The 13,571-nt window shown below is 53.2% G+C and overlaps 1 protein-coding gene across 11 annotated transcripts in view; it reads right to left on the bottom strand.

The window, feature by feature from the left end:
* CACNA1C (calcium voltage-gated channel subunit alpha1 C) overlaps window positions 1–13,571 on the bottom strand; it is a 391,277-nt gene that overhangs the window by 89,739 nt on the left and 287,967 nt on the right. The gene's annotated exons all lie outside the window — the stretch shown is intronic.

Raw genomic sequence — 13,571 nt, 5'->3', positions numbered from 1 at the left:
GAAAGGGTGTCTTTGCCAAGGGTGTGGCTCCTCGATGGATCAGAGGAGGATCTGGCCCTAGGCCTGAGTCCTGGTCACTGGGTTGATTCCATCCAGGACGGAGCCTGAAACAGAGCTCGAGGGCTGTAGCCACGTCCAGTGCTGCATTCAGGACTCAGGTCAGCCCTGCATACGTGGGAACGAGAGGCCTCCATGTTGGACCCAGCAAACTAAGGTGAGACGTGGCCTGAAGACACACGCAGGGACACCATCTCCCCACAATATCTCAGTGGGCCGGCCCGGAACACAGTCTGTCCGCCTCCATGATGGCCGACCCGCCCAGTCTGTCTCCAGGCTCCCCTGAGGTGGTGGCGCTGGATTTCCAGGGCGACCGGGACCTTCTAGCTTGGAGCCCAGGTCAGCGGCTTAGAAGAGACTCCTTTCATTGTTGTTGTTCGGTCGCTCAGTCGTGTCCAACTCTTTGCGTCCCCGTGGACTGCAACACACCAGGCTTCCCTGTCCTTCACTGCCTCTAGGAGTTTCCTCAAACTCATGTCCATTGAGTCAGTGATGCCATCCAACCATCTCATCCTCTTTCTTCTATTACTATTTTTTATTCCAAATAAAAGTATATCCCCAAAGAATTCCTCTCCTTTTCCAGCTTCTCTGACCCTTCTAACACGCCACACACAGCGTCCTTATCTTCCCCATCCTTGTTATCTAGCACGGCCGCCACATCCTTGGTCCTGGCTCAGCTCTGCTTGCAGCGGGGCACCCTCATCCAGGGCAGGTCAGGAGCCCCAGTGGCCCCAGAACCCGCACTGGTTGGGGTGGGGCATCTGGGGACGTGGAACAAGGACCAGTACCCAGGGGTCTGCCGCCAGAATGGAGCATGCCATCCGGATAAGTCTCCTGGTTGGGTGGGGGATGTTGCTGGATGTGGCTTTTCCTTGGTTTCTTTCCTTTTGAATGAAGTCAAGGGGAGGTGAGAGAGACTCATTCCCAGAACGCGAAGACACAACTGGGAAGCCTGCGACTCCATAAGCCTGACTGTCCTGTATCCACCCTTGAGTCCTTTTCCACAGACTCGGGTGGAAACAAATCCAGACGTCATTGCAAGGGAGTCGCCCAGTCTTCTCATCACAGGACAGGGAGGTGAGGCCCAGGGGAGGGCCAGGAGCTGGCTCACACAGTGGTTAGGGGCTTGGGCTGGAGCACAGGGGTCTCGGCCCTCGCGCTGTGCTCAGTTTGATAGCCCCGGGCTACACACCAGACGAGATGGGGTTCCAACAGCCAGGCAGGCTCTGGGGCATCACAGAGTGTGGGGTGCAGTCACCTGGTGCTGCTGGATCTCACTGTCTACAGCTGCACTGAGAGTGCCTATAACCTTGGCCGGCGATCTTCAAAGGAAAGGCCCTCTCAGGGGTCAGCTGCTGCGGTTGTCATGGTCACTGACTTTACAGGCTGGAAGGGACAGTGGTGGATTTGGGTGGGACAGGCCAGCCTCCCTTTGCACACACATGCACACACACATGCACGCACACACACACACACACACACACACACCCCAGGAGAAGCAGGCTCCTGCCCTGCCCTGTGGGCACCGGCTCGTTTACTGGCATGTGGTGTGGGGGATGTCACCACGGGTTTATGGGGGCGATTAGACCAAGTCACCAAGAAACTCTCCTTCCTTCTGATCAAGCAAGCACACCAGGTGCCTCCTTTCACGGATAAGACATCAGAGTCAAAAACCAGGAATAAGACATGGGCAGAGCTCAGGTCAGCCATGGGGAAAGAAAGAAATGGGACTCGGCGTCCATGCGGGACGTCGGGCTCATTTCTGAAAATAAAACTGAAGAAATGCTAAAAAGCGATAAACCAAAACATGTAAGAACACTTAAAAAAACAGGACCCAAACCCCAGATCACATGAACTAACAACACAGGACCACGGATCCTGGGGAGAAGGAAGGACTCCCACAGAAGAGTCGTCTGCACTGGCAGATGGGGTGACTTTGAAGAGAGGACTTCCCAGGCAGGACCACCTCATCTCTGCTTGTTAGTGGGAATCCTGAAGACTAGATCATGAGAAGAAATGGATCAGGGTTCTTTTCAACATATGTAAAGGAGAAATAGACTTATTTTCACAATACAAAGCTTAAAACAACTTTGATGGACCTGGAGGACATTATGCTTAGTGAAATAAGTCAGAGAAAGACAAATACTATATGTTAGCACGATTACATGGGATTTAAAAAATAAATGAATGGGTATAACAAGGAGATCAAACCAGTCAATCCTAAAGGAAATCGTCCTGAATATTCACTGGAAGGATTGATGCTGAAGCTGAAGCTCTAGTACTTTGGCCACCTGATGCGAAGAACTCACTCATTGGAAAAGACTCTGATGCTGGGAAAAATTGAAGGCAGGGGGAGAAGGGGGTGCCAGAGGATGAGATGGTTCGATGGCATCATCGACTCCATGAACATGAGTTTGAGCAAGCTCTGGGAGTTGGTGATGGACAGGGAGGCCTGGCATGCTGCAGTCCATGGGGGTCACAAAAAGTCAGACATGACTGAGTGACTGAACTGAACTGAACAAGGGCAAGGGAGTAAGGGACTTCCCAGGTGATAGTGGTAAAGGACCTGCCTCCAGTGTAGGAAATGTCAGAGACGGGGGTTTGATCCCTGGGGTGGGGAGATCCCTTGGAGGAAGGCATGGGAACCCACTCCAGTATTCTTGTCTGGAGAATCCCATGGACAGAGGAGTCTGGTGGGCTACAGTTCATTGGGTCACACAGAGTTGGACATGACTGAGGTGATTCAGCACGTACACGTGGACTCTTTTTCAGGTCTTAAAGGTACTGGTTGTGCAATTACAGCATCTGGTGTCTGGGGGTTTCAGGGCTGCTCCCCTGGGCCGGTGTCTTAGGGTTTGTCCTTCAGCTGCTCCTCCGCCCAGGACCCGGGAGGCTGACCTTTGCAGACAGCTCGAAGGACAGTGCCAGCAGAGCCTGCTTGGGGCTGTCACCCCTGGGGCCTGCATCTCTGTGCGCCCCCTCTTAAGCTGCCCTGTTGTCAAATCTGTTTGTGGTCAGGACCTGACCCACATGCCTCTGGGTGTGGGCCGGGTGAGCGGTGTGAACCCAGTGATGGGGGAGATTTGCTGTCCAGGTGAGAGTGGGTGGAGCAGGGGACACTGGCCTGAGTCCAGGGCCTTCCTGGCTCTGTCAGGCAGCATCCAGGGCAGCTGCACTCCAGTGACCCTGCAGGCTGACCTCCTGGGAGGCACCAGGGAGCCTGGGCATCGCTGGGGGCATGGCTTGAGCCCCAGGCAGGACGGGACGGACATCCTGGGTGGGGTTACTGCCCCAGGACCCTCTTGGGGTGGAGGGAACCACGCCACATTTCATTTGGCTTCCTTTTCTCCTGCAGGAAAAGTAACTTGAGAGTTATCCCTCACTTCTTCTCTGCAGCTGGGGAGGTCCAGCCTATGGCCACACATGGTCAGAGGCTGTGGGGTATAGGAGCCTCCTCCCAGTCTCTGCCTAGCTCAGGCTCCTGGGAACCTCCCTGGCATTGCACTGTGGGTCTAGGAATCACCAGCGCTACCCTAGCCTTGGCCAGGCCACGGGACCATTCCAACTAGGTTACATGATAATCTGTGGCTCATGGTCTTCATCTCTTACAAGAATAAATTGATGAGAGGCTGAGCTGACAGTCTCTTCCAAGGCAAAGAAAGAGACGAGGCAGGAGAGGAAAAGCAGATTGCAGACAAAAGAGCAAAGGGTTGGGGAGAGAGAAGGTAAGTGGTGCCAGCCGTGGGGCCCATCTGGGTGGAAGGTCACGCCGCCCCCAGCGCCTCCTCGGCAGTGACCTGAGTGCCCGGGACCCGCAGGGCTGCCTCCCCAGAAGCAGTTAAGACCGGGCTCATTCTAAGCCATCAGAAAGTAAATACAAAACAGGATTAAATATTAAGAAGCCAAACAAAGTGGCCTTATTAAAAAGGCACAGTGTAAGCACGACACGCTGTCGCAATAATTATTATTACCGCCATAAACCGGAGGAGGCCGAAACGCCCACCCTAGGTCTGCAGCCGTCATCTGGAGGAGAAAACCAGGTCGCTGGGCTCCCAGCAGGCCATAAACACCTGGCACTCTCAAGCAGAAAATCTCTCCCCACAGTCACGGTGCCACTGTGGTGGCCACCTCAGTTAGGACGGGGCGGGGGGACCGTGCAGCTAGAGGGCTGCACTTGGGCACCCACTTCTCTTCCCACCCGGCACCACCGTCCTGAGGGATGAAGGGGCTGTGTTGGGCATCCTCAGGCCCTGGGGATGCTGGGCAAACAGGAGGGGCTGGACGCCTCCCACCCCCCGGCCCTCGAGGGACACAGCTCACTGCCACCCTCGGGGGTGAGAGAGGTGGTAATGGGGACCCTTCTGTGCAGGATGCCTCTGGAAATCAGCTGTTTTAGGCATAAAACTGCTTTTAGGTTGAAGATGATGTTCTAGATTCCAAGGCCAGGCTCAGCAGAGGGTCACCCGTGTGGAGTGATACGTGAGGGACAGAGAATGGCTGTGTCCCCTCAGTCCCTCTCCAGCCCAGCCCCAGCCCAGCTGGACGGTGTCCACCATGTCATCCTTCCATTTTAGGGCCTTGGATTCTCTTGGGACAGACGACAGTCAGGCCAGGATCATAACAGCTCTACAGCAGGGTCGTGATAACGGCTAGGTCTTCCATCACCTGCTACCTGCCAGCGACGCACCAGACCTAACTCAAGCCTCAGAACAACTCGATGAGAGAGTATATGGCCCCATTACATGCTCCCATTTCATAGATCAGGAAACTGAGGCTGAGAGAATGAAGCAGCTTATCCAAAGTGAGCAGAGCAACTCGTGAGATCTGGGATTTGAACCCCAGCCTGTGTCAAGCCCAGTCTGCCTTTATGTACATCAGACAAGTTCTTCCCGATCAGGAGAGAAGAGGAGGCCTGTGGACGTGCTAGGGTCGCTGGGAGAAGGAGAAGGCGGGTAGAGAGTATGGGTGGGGGTCCCGGGAGAAGTCAGGTACTGTGCAACCCTGCCCAGGGTGCCGCTGGGCCGGAGCCTGGGCCCTGGAGCCAGTGGCTTGAATTTGGACCCTGGTTCTGCACTTTGGGGGCTTCCCTTGTAACTCAGCTGGTAAAGAGTCAGCCTGAAATGTGGGAGACCTGGGTTCGATCCCTGGGTTGGGAAGATCCCCTGGAGAAGGGAAAGGCTACCCACTCCAGTATTCTGGCCTGGAGAATTCCATGGACTGTACAGTCCATGGGGTCACAAAGAGTCGGACATGGCTGAGCGACTTTCACTCACTCACTTTGCACTTTGGATCTCTGAGACCTGGGGTCTGTTACATCCCTCCTCTGTGGCTTGGTTTCCCCGCCAAGGCCTACATGTGTTGCAGGGCTAGAAGGGCAGAGCAGCCCTTCCTTTGACAGTGGAGACCAGTGGGGTACAGAGGGGGCCAGTGACTCACCCAAGGTCACACAGCTAATTAGAGCTGGAGGTCTGGCCCCTTTTCTACCAGCCAGCACTGCCACCTTTTCTTGCCTGCCCTTTACTCACATCACAGAGGGGCCAAAAGCCCACCTCAGTCATCCTGACCAAGCCCAGGCTTGCCCTGGCTCCGTCCTGAAGGTCCAGGCCTCACACTTGTGCCCTGCGTGTGCTGTCCACGGGGGCCTGCAGAGCTCAGGGTGTGCTTTCTCTCTCTCTTTCTTCTTGGTCTCCATCTGCTTCCCTATTTTCTGCTGCTCGTGATAACTTTGGCCTGAGTCAGATTCCCCAGGGCGGCCCTATGGGGGTCCAGCAAAATCCTGAAGGCCATGGGCACCCACGATGGGGCTGTCCTGACAAGAGCAGGGCTTCTTCATGAGGCTTCAGCCTCGCCTCCCCCTCAGCAGGAGAGCAGATTTCAGCCTTAAACTGCAGGCGTTTATGGGAAGTGAGTCATTTTAGCTCCCAAACCCGTGGTGCCTCGAGCCCCATAACTCCCTGAATGGATCTGCGGGCAGCGGTCAGCACATCCATCAGCCACCCCCTCCCCGCCCCCCCACGTCCTCCCCTTTAATTGATCATGCGGCTCTCCCTGCTGGTGCTTGTCAGGTTCTTCTGCATCCTGGTTCTCTCGATGCTTTAATCATCCACATCTTTCTCAGCAAGACTGCTCCAGAACCTGCTCTAGAACGCGTTCTAGACCGGAGGCCTTGCTCCCCTCTTGCACTGGTCAGGCCCCGTCAGGACCACATCCACGGAGGCTGCCAGAGGTCGAGTTCAGGGACAGGGAAGGGCTAAGCCCACATTCTGTGCAGACCCTGGGATGGTTTAGTGCAGATAAGGTGGTTAGGGAACATAGTCTCTGTCTCCAGACTTGCGACATCTATTTCTGGGGCTGCCCGAAATGATCCTCTTGGGAAAATGATCTGAACCTCAGTTTTTTCATCTAAAAAAAAACAAAACTGAGACAATATGGGGCTTTCCTGGTGGCTCAGTGGTAAAGAATCTGCCTGGCAGTGCAGGAGACAAGGGTTTGAGCCCCGGTTTGGGAAGACCCCACACACCAAGGAGCAACTAAGCCCGTGCAGCACAACTATTGAGCCCGTGTGCCGCAACTGCTGAAGCCCACGTGCCCCGGAGCCCATGCTTTGCAACAAGGGAAGCCTCCGCAGTGAGAAGCTGGTGCACCGCAATGAGGAGCAGCCCTTACTTGCTGCAACGAGAGAAAGTCTGCAGAGCAACGAAGACCCAGCACGGCCAAAAATCAACCAATTTGAAAAAAAAAAAAAAAAAAGAGAGACCATAATACAGATCTTGGAGGGTTAAGTGAGGATTCAAGGTAACACGGGTTAGAGGAATACTTCTCTGTGTGCGCATATTGCCCAGACACCAGATGGACTTATTGGGGATGAAAAAGCAAAAATGCAGGCCCCAGAGAAGGACCTCAGGACCAGCTGCTGTGATCTGAACGGTCACCTGGAGTCTGAGGACTGGTTGGTGATGGTGGACGTGTTCTCAGCCGCTCCCCTAGGAGGGCTGCAGACATCACGTTCCCTTTGGGGCCCTGGTTGTCAAGGTGGTCAGACTTTCATGAATATTCATGATATCCCTACTGTGCAAGAACAGTCACCTATTCTGACAGGGTCTCTGCCCTGGAAATGCTTAACAGCTTGTGAGAAGACACTTTGTAAAATCCTTGAACTGTTATTACACGCATGAAAAAAAAAAAAGATTCAAGCAGGACTCAAGAAAAGAGCTTTGCTCTTCTTCTTTGGAGCCCCCTTAATTCTCCTTTTTAACCTTCAACTGCAGGGTCTGCCAGAGACTGGGTTGTATTCTCCCAACCTGCTCTCTGCCGTGCCAGAGAGGCTGTGAGCACACCTGACTGCCTGGTGGTCCACCGAGCCCTACTCTGGACACTTCTGTTGGGTCAGGATGACATCACACAGGCCGTGGACCCTTCAGGATGGCCCTGCTACAGAGAGAGGTCTGTGGCTCATTCGGAAAGAATTTCTGCTTCTATGAAGCAGGGAGACTAGTAGCAGGGTGATACGGGGCCTCGGTTCCAGTTTGCTTTTAAATAGATTTGGGGATAAACATATTTTTTAATAGGCAACAATTGAGTTAGTCTAATGAGAAATGTCATCCCCTACCGCTGCCAGAGAAGCAAGCTGCTTCCATTAGAAGTAATGCTTCCTGGACAGATTAAGGCATGGAAAATCATCTTGGGTCGTCAACAATTCCCTCCAGTTTCACTGATCTGATTAGACTTAGCAACGGAAAGAGGAATTTACAAATTAGAAGCCGTTCTCTATTTATTACCAAAATGGCTGCTTTCCACTCCGCCCAGGAGACACAGCTGAGATCTCATTAAGTCTCTGCTTGTGATAACATTTAGTCCATAAATCTCCATCTCTACCAGTGAATGAAATGAGCGTTATGCCCAAGACCACACGATGGATGAAATCAAACCTCTGCCCCTTGGAAGGGAGTTGACCTTTTCAAGCCTTAAATGTATTCAGCTTTCCAGTCCTAAAGAAACAGCTGGGAACTTGCTCTGGGTCCTCTCTTAACCCTTTCTCAACTGCCCGTGTAGACAGCTAGCTGGCCTCACTGAGAGAGAAATAAAATAAAGATATTTCTGGCACTTCTCTGAATGTATTTGAAGAAGAAAGGGAAGAACCGGTTGGTACATGAAGAAAAACATCGAGGAGTAGTCTGTTCTCTTGCAGAAGTCAGACAGAAGTGTTGAAGACAAGACACGGAAGATGACAAATTAATTGGTGTGTCTGCTTCATTCCGTGGCCTCTGCGGGCCAGATATCCGGTCCTGTCTGGTTTTAGCCTGACACAGTGACAAGGCGGGTCCGGGACACCTATTCCCAATGGTGGACTTTCACAGATTTCCAGGCCTCCCACCCCTTTTCCATATTCACTGTTGGTTGATCCACCAGGCTCTATGACAATTCTGGGGATGTGAACCTCCCCTCTCACTCCAGTAGCACAGCCCAGCAGGAGGAAGATGAATAAACGGGTACAACAGGTCATGTACATCAGTGTCACCAGGCAGGCATGGAGCAGGCATCTGGGGTCAAAAGGGCGGGGTAAGGAGAGGAGGGGGAAGGGTGGAAGGGGAGGGGGCCCCGAGGAGGGCTCAGAGCGGGGTGGTTCCTAAGGAAGATGGTGGAGCTGGGCTCTGCAGCTGAGGGGGGACAGAGGATACCAGGCTCCAGGAAGGTCTTTGGAAGAATCAGCTTGCTTCCAGGGTTCAGGGGACTCCTACGGGAGACCCAGAGCAAGTTCCAGGAGTCTGAAATCAACTGAAGTCCTCTGGGGTCTGATGGACTGGAGGTTTCTCTAAACTCCCAGGGCTAAAGCTGACATGTGTCAGCTTCGAACAACAGAAACCACACCCGATCCTGAAACGGGTCTTTGCAGCTGTCTGATCTGACTCCCCACTTTTACAGACAAGGAAACCGAGAGGGGAGAACTGCCCATCGGCCGGTGGGCAGGGCCTGGGAGTCTGGAGACCTGTGGTTCTCAACTCCTGCCCAGTGTACAACACAGCACACCGCCGCACTGTGTAGGCCGTAAGCTCTAGCCTCCAGTCGGGTGAGGGCCGGCTGCGTGCACATTTCTGATCTAATCAAGGGACGACGTAATAAACGGATAGAATCCAGTAAGGGATTAGTGGAAGCTGCAACGAACGGAAATGGTTTTAGACCACCTAAGGGGCTCAAGAAGAAGCTCTACAAGTCTAACTGAAGCCTGGTGCCCTCTTGGCGAAAACCTCGGATACTCCGCCTGACGGTCAGTGACGGACCAGATCAGCTGCCCAATCACTGCAGAACGGCGGAGGGAGCCGAGGGCAAGAGGGCCAGGACCCTCGCTGCTGGCCACACCAAGGAGATGTGCCCCTGCTCCCAGGTGGAAGCACGATCTTTCTGTGTCTGCTGGGGCACAGCAAGCGACCCACCAAGCTTCTCATTGTAGCTGGAGCCAGTATTGAATATCAGCAAATACAATAAAACTGTAATTCTGAATGTTCTTGTTGAGAAAGGGTCCTCAGGTTCTTCTTGCCTGTGTATATGGTGTGGGGACGTGTGTGCATATCCATGCGCCTGGTATGTGTGTGTACCCCTGGGGTGTGTGTGTGTGTGTGTGTGTGTGTGTGTACATGCTGTTATTTTCAGAGAATTTTGTTGACACAGTGGTTGACCTGATGCTGGATATCATTATCCTATCTCATGAGTCACTGACATGAGATGTCAGAGTTGACCGGCTGATTTGAAGCTTGGAATTCAGAAGGTAAACAAAGGCTTTCCCCCTTAAAACTGGCCTGTCAAGCATATAATTAGGGCCTTTCACCTCATCAGCCAGCTGTTGAGAGCAGATCTATTATCTCATCCCCAAGTAGAGGCACAGACAAGTTTCTGTGCAGCTGGAATCAGTGCTTACCAGCTTCTGGCCCGCGTTTTTGTTTTCTCTTGACCTCTAACCTTGGGGGGTTTGTGTGCCTGCACCAGGCACATTCTGAAGCCCCCTGAGCACAACTTTGGGTCTGTGTGTCAAAACCGACATTATGCTTAGCAAGTCAGTTTTAGAATATGAATTTAGTGACCGTCAATGGCTCCTGTGACTAGATATTTAAAAATATCTTTATTTTTTGTTAAAAACCCCTAACACTGAAGAACCTTATGAAAACTGAAATGTATATCTTTTGAGAGGATAAACCTTTCATCAAAGCTCTGTCCAGTGAAAGTCCCCTGCAGACCTCTTTGCTGGGAGTGAGTTCAGTCAGTCGGATGAACTCACATGAATCACATCTAAATTACAAAGGATGTATACTTTTATGAATCTCAGTGAGCGGCTTTCTTTCTTGTCCTGCTACCACCCGGGATGTCGTTGGAAACAGGACAGTCTACTGTCCCTCGCCTCCCTTGATGACCTTCACGGAACACTGTCCTCTTGGGGCCGTACACTCGATGGGGCCCGGTTCCCAGAGTGGGCCCGACAGCAGAGCAGCCAGATTGCTCCCTGGCGCATGGACTGCCCTTGGAGAAACCCCTGCCCGTGTCCTTGTGCTGACCAGATTCCCGAGTGTGGTTCTGCACATGAATGACATGGGCCCCCAGGACCCACCCAGGGGAATCGTTCCCAGCAGCCTGGAAGGATCCATGAAACAGCCTCACCGCGTGGCCCAGGGATCGGATGCTGGTGCTCACCGCGGGGCTCAGTTTGTGCCTGACGCCTTGTCTCACCAGCCAGGTGAGCCATTCCCCACAACCCCAAGGCAGTGTTCAGTTGAGTTCAGTTGCTCAGTCGTGTCCGACTCCTTGTGACCCCATGAATTGCAGCACGCCAGGCCTCCCTGCCCATTACCATCTAGAACGAGCTAAAGGCGACGGGCTGGAGAGGCGTCTGCTCTCCCCGCGGGGTATAGGGTTAGGATGGCTTCTAAGACGGTCACTTAGGGGCCAGAGAAAGAAGGGAGTCGAGGAGAAAAACTTTCACTAGTGTCCCTCTGGCCGTCTGACCAGAACTCTGTCTCGGCATTTCAGGCGTGTGGCAGCCGTGAGAATGAGTACGTCCAAGGAACACACCATTTGCATTCATCGAAATGTAAAAAAAGCTCAAATAATGATGCCTGTGCCTTGGACACGTGTACAGTATGGACCAGTGATGTTCAGATCCCTGCTTTCGAGCCCCACTGGGCCCTTCTGAGGGCCGCCTCTGCTCTTGGAAGCCCTCCAATCTCTGTGTTTCAACAATACACGATCCAGACTTGGCAGGGAGGGTGGAAGCCACGTGGCTCTGCTGCTGCATGGGGACTGCAAAGGGGCTCCTGGGAGCAGAGCTGAATACACGGAATACATATTTAATCTGCTTGTCTGTGTGGAAACTCAGTCGTTCGGTTCCACGGTCTGTCCGTCTTTCCCACACTCATCGCACAAATGTCTGTCTTCGAGGGCTGGGGCTGCATTTAAATGGTCTGAACAGCATGAAAGAGAGATTCCCACATGCACAAATAATTAATCCATGCATTTTTGATCTTGAGGAGGAGAAAGAAAGAAGAGAAGGATTCCTGTTCCATGAGGGCTGTGTCCCCAGGGCCTGAAGCAGCATGTGGCGCAGCTGCTGCTGCTGCTGCTAAGTCGCTTCAGTCGTGTCCGACTCTGTGCGACCCCATGGACGGCAGCCCACCAGGCTCCCCCATCCTTGGGATTCTCCAGGCAAGAACACTGGAGTGGGTTGCCACTTCCTTCTCCAATGCATGAAACTGAAAAGTGAAAGTGAAGTCGCTCAGTCATGTCCGACTCTTTGCGACCCCATGGACTGCAGCCCACCAGGCTCCTCCGCCCATGGGATTTTCCAGGCAAGAGTTCTGGAGTGGGTTGCCATTGCCTTCTCCAGTGTGTGGTGCAGAGTGGACCTTTAATCGGGAGATGGATGGATGGGTGGGAGGGAGGATGAATGAACTCAGAATATTGTAACGTATTTTTTATATAATTTACTGGTCACCTTATCGACTCTGATTACTTAGAGAAATACCTCAAACAATGCACTTTCTCTCTGTTCCCTTCCCTAACCCTGCTCTTTCTATGACCTCGGTGGTGTCTGCAGCTTTTCCTCCACAAATGTATACCTGGGCTCCTTGTGGGTGTGCTCAGCTACTGTGCAATGGCGTATCATGAGCAGTTTCCTGCCTGGGGTCATGGCTGTATCACCATAGCTGGACACCTGGCATCTCCTAAGTGCCGCTGGGGTTCCTGGCTGGGGCGGAGGCAGAAGTGGCCAGAGCCATTGGTCAAGAGTGACAATATCTTTCACTCTTTTCCTGAAAAGACTACTTAGTCTTTGAGCTGAAGAGAACTGGCAGATACGCTGTACTGTAATCTTTTAGCAATTTCAAAGGCAAGTTTCAGCTACTTTGATGGAAACATATAGCAGCGTCTCTCCCCTTGCATTTGCTTCAAAGGGCAAACTACGAAGTTCTGAAGATCAGAATATAGTTTCTGGGCAGGGGCCTGCCTTTTCTTCAAATCCATTAGGTGGCCAGCTCCTCAACACCTCAGTCTCGTCCACTCTGCTCTTGATTGGACTTTCCCGAAGCCCACACCTCTGGATGAACCTTCTGGCTCCACCCTCAAGCATCTTGTGTTCAGTTCCTCACGCATTTCTATTTCACCCTTTGGCTTGCTTTTTAAGACGCTCATTCCCTGGCGCCCCAACCCCTGGACTGCCCCACAACCATCTCCACAATGGAAGCAGGCAGGCCCTGTACTGTCTTCCTCCTGGGACAAGGCTGAAGACAGAAGCAGACCCAGGCCCCGAGGAAAGAGCCTGGGGAAGGGCAGCAGCTTCCAGGCTGAGCTCATCTGTATTTGGGCTCAAGAGGGTCCTGAGAGAGACTCTGTCCACAAGGGTAGGCGGTTCATTGTGTGCTCCCCAAAGCTCAGTAAGAAATGGGGGTGGGGGCTTGTGCACTCGATCTGCTCCAACAGCAGAGCCTCCCCCATCTGGGCAGGACAGGGAGCAGCATCCCCGTCCTTGGAGGAGAGGGGATCACCGCGTCTCTGTGGACAGCCACACAGTGCTGGGTGGGCCGCGGACACACATGTCCCTGTGAACATGCAAGAAACCTGTTCCCACCATCCGTTGAGAACTGAGCACCGCCCTGACCAGGGAGCAGACTGGGGTCCAGAGACGACTCCTGTGCTTGGCGGCAGGGGTGCCCTCAGCTCCCAGGCCAGCTCACTCATTCACACATCGCTCGGCACCATGGACCACCCCCTTGTCCACGATCCATCAGCAAGACTCTGCTGGGCATCTTCCCAGGAAGACCCTTGGCCGCATCGCCACTCCCTGCTCTAATCCATCCCAGGCCTTGTCTTCCAGCCTGCTGAACTCCTAGCAGAGCGTGAAGCCCTCCTTGGGCTGTTGAATCATGTTGTTACCAGCCCCTGGCAGGGCACTTTCTAATTCTGTATGTGTCCCTTGAGCAGAGTCACCAGAAAGGGCATCGTTGGAGGATGTGTTCCACCTACGTCTGAGGTGA

The sequence above is a fragment of the Capra hircus genome, chromosome 5 (assembly GCF_001704415.2).
Source record: "Capra hircus breed San Clemente chromosome 5, ASM170441v1, whole genome shotgun sequence".
Taxonomy (NCBI): domain Eukaryota; kingdom Metazoa; phylum Chordata; class Mammalia; order Artiodactyla; family Bovidae; genus Capra; species Capra hircus.
Note: the sequence above shows the minus strand (reverse complement) of the source record. Positions and strands in the feature narration are given on the sequence as shown.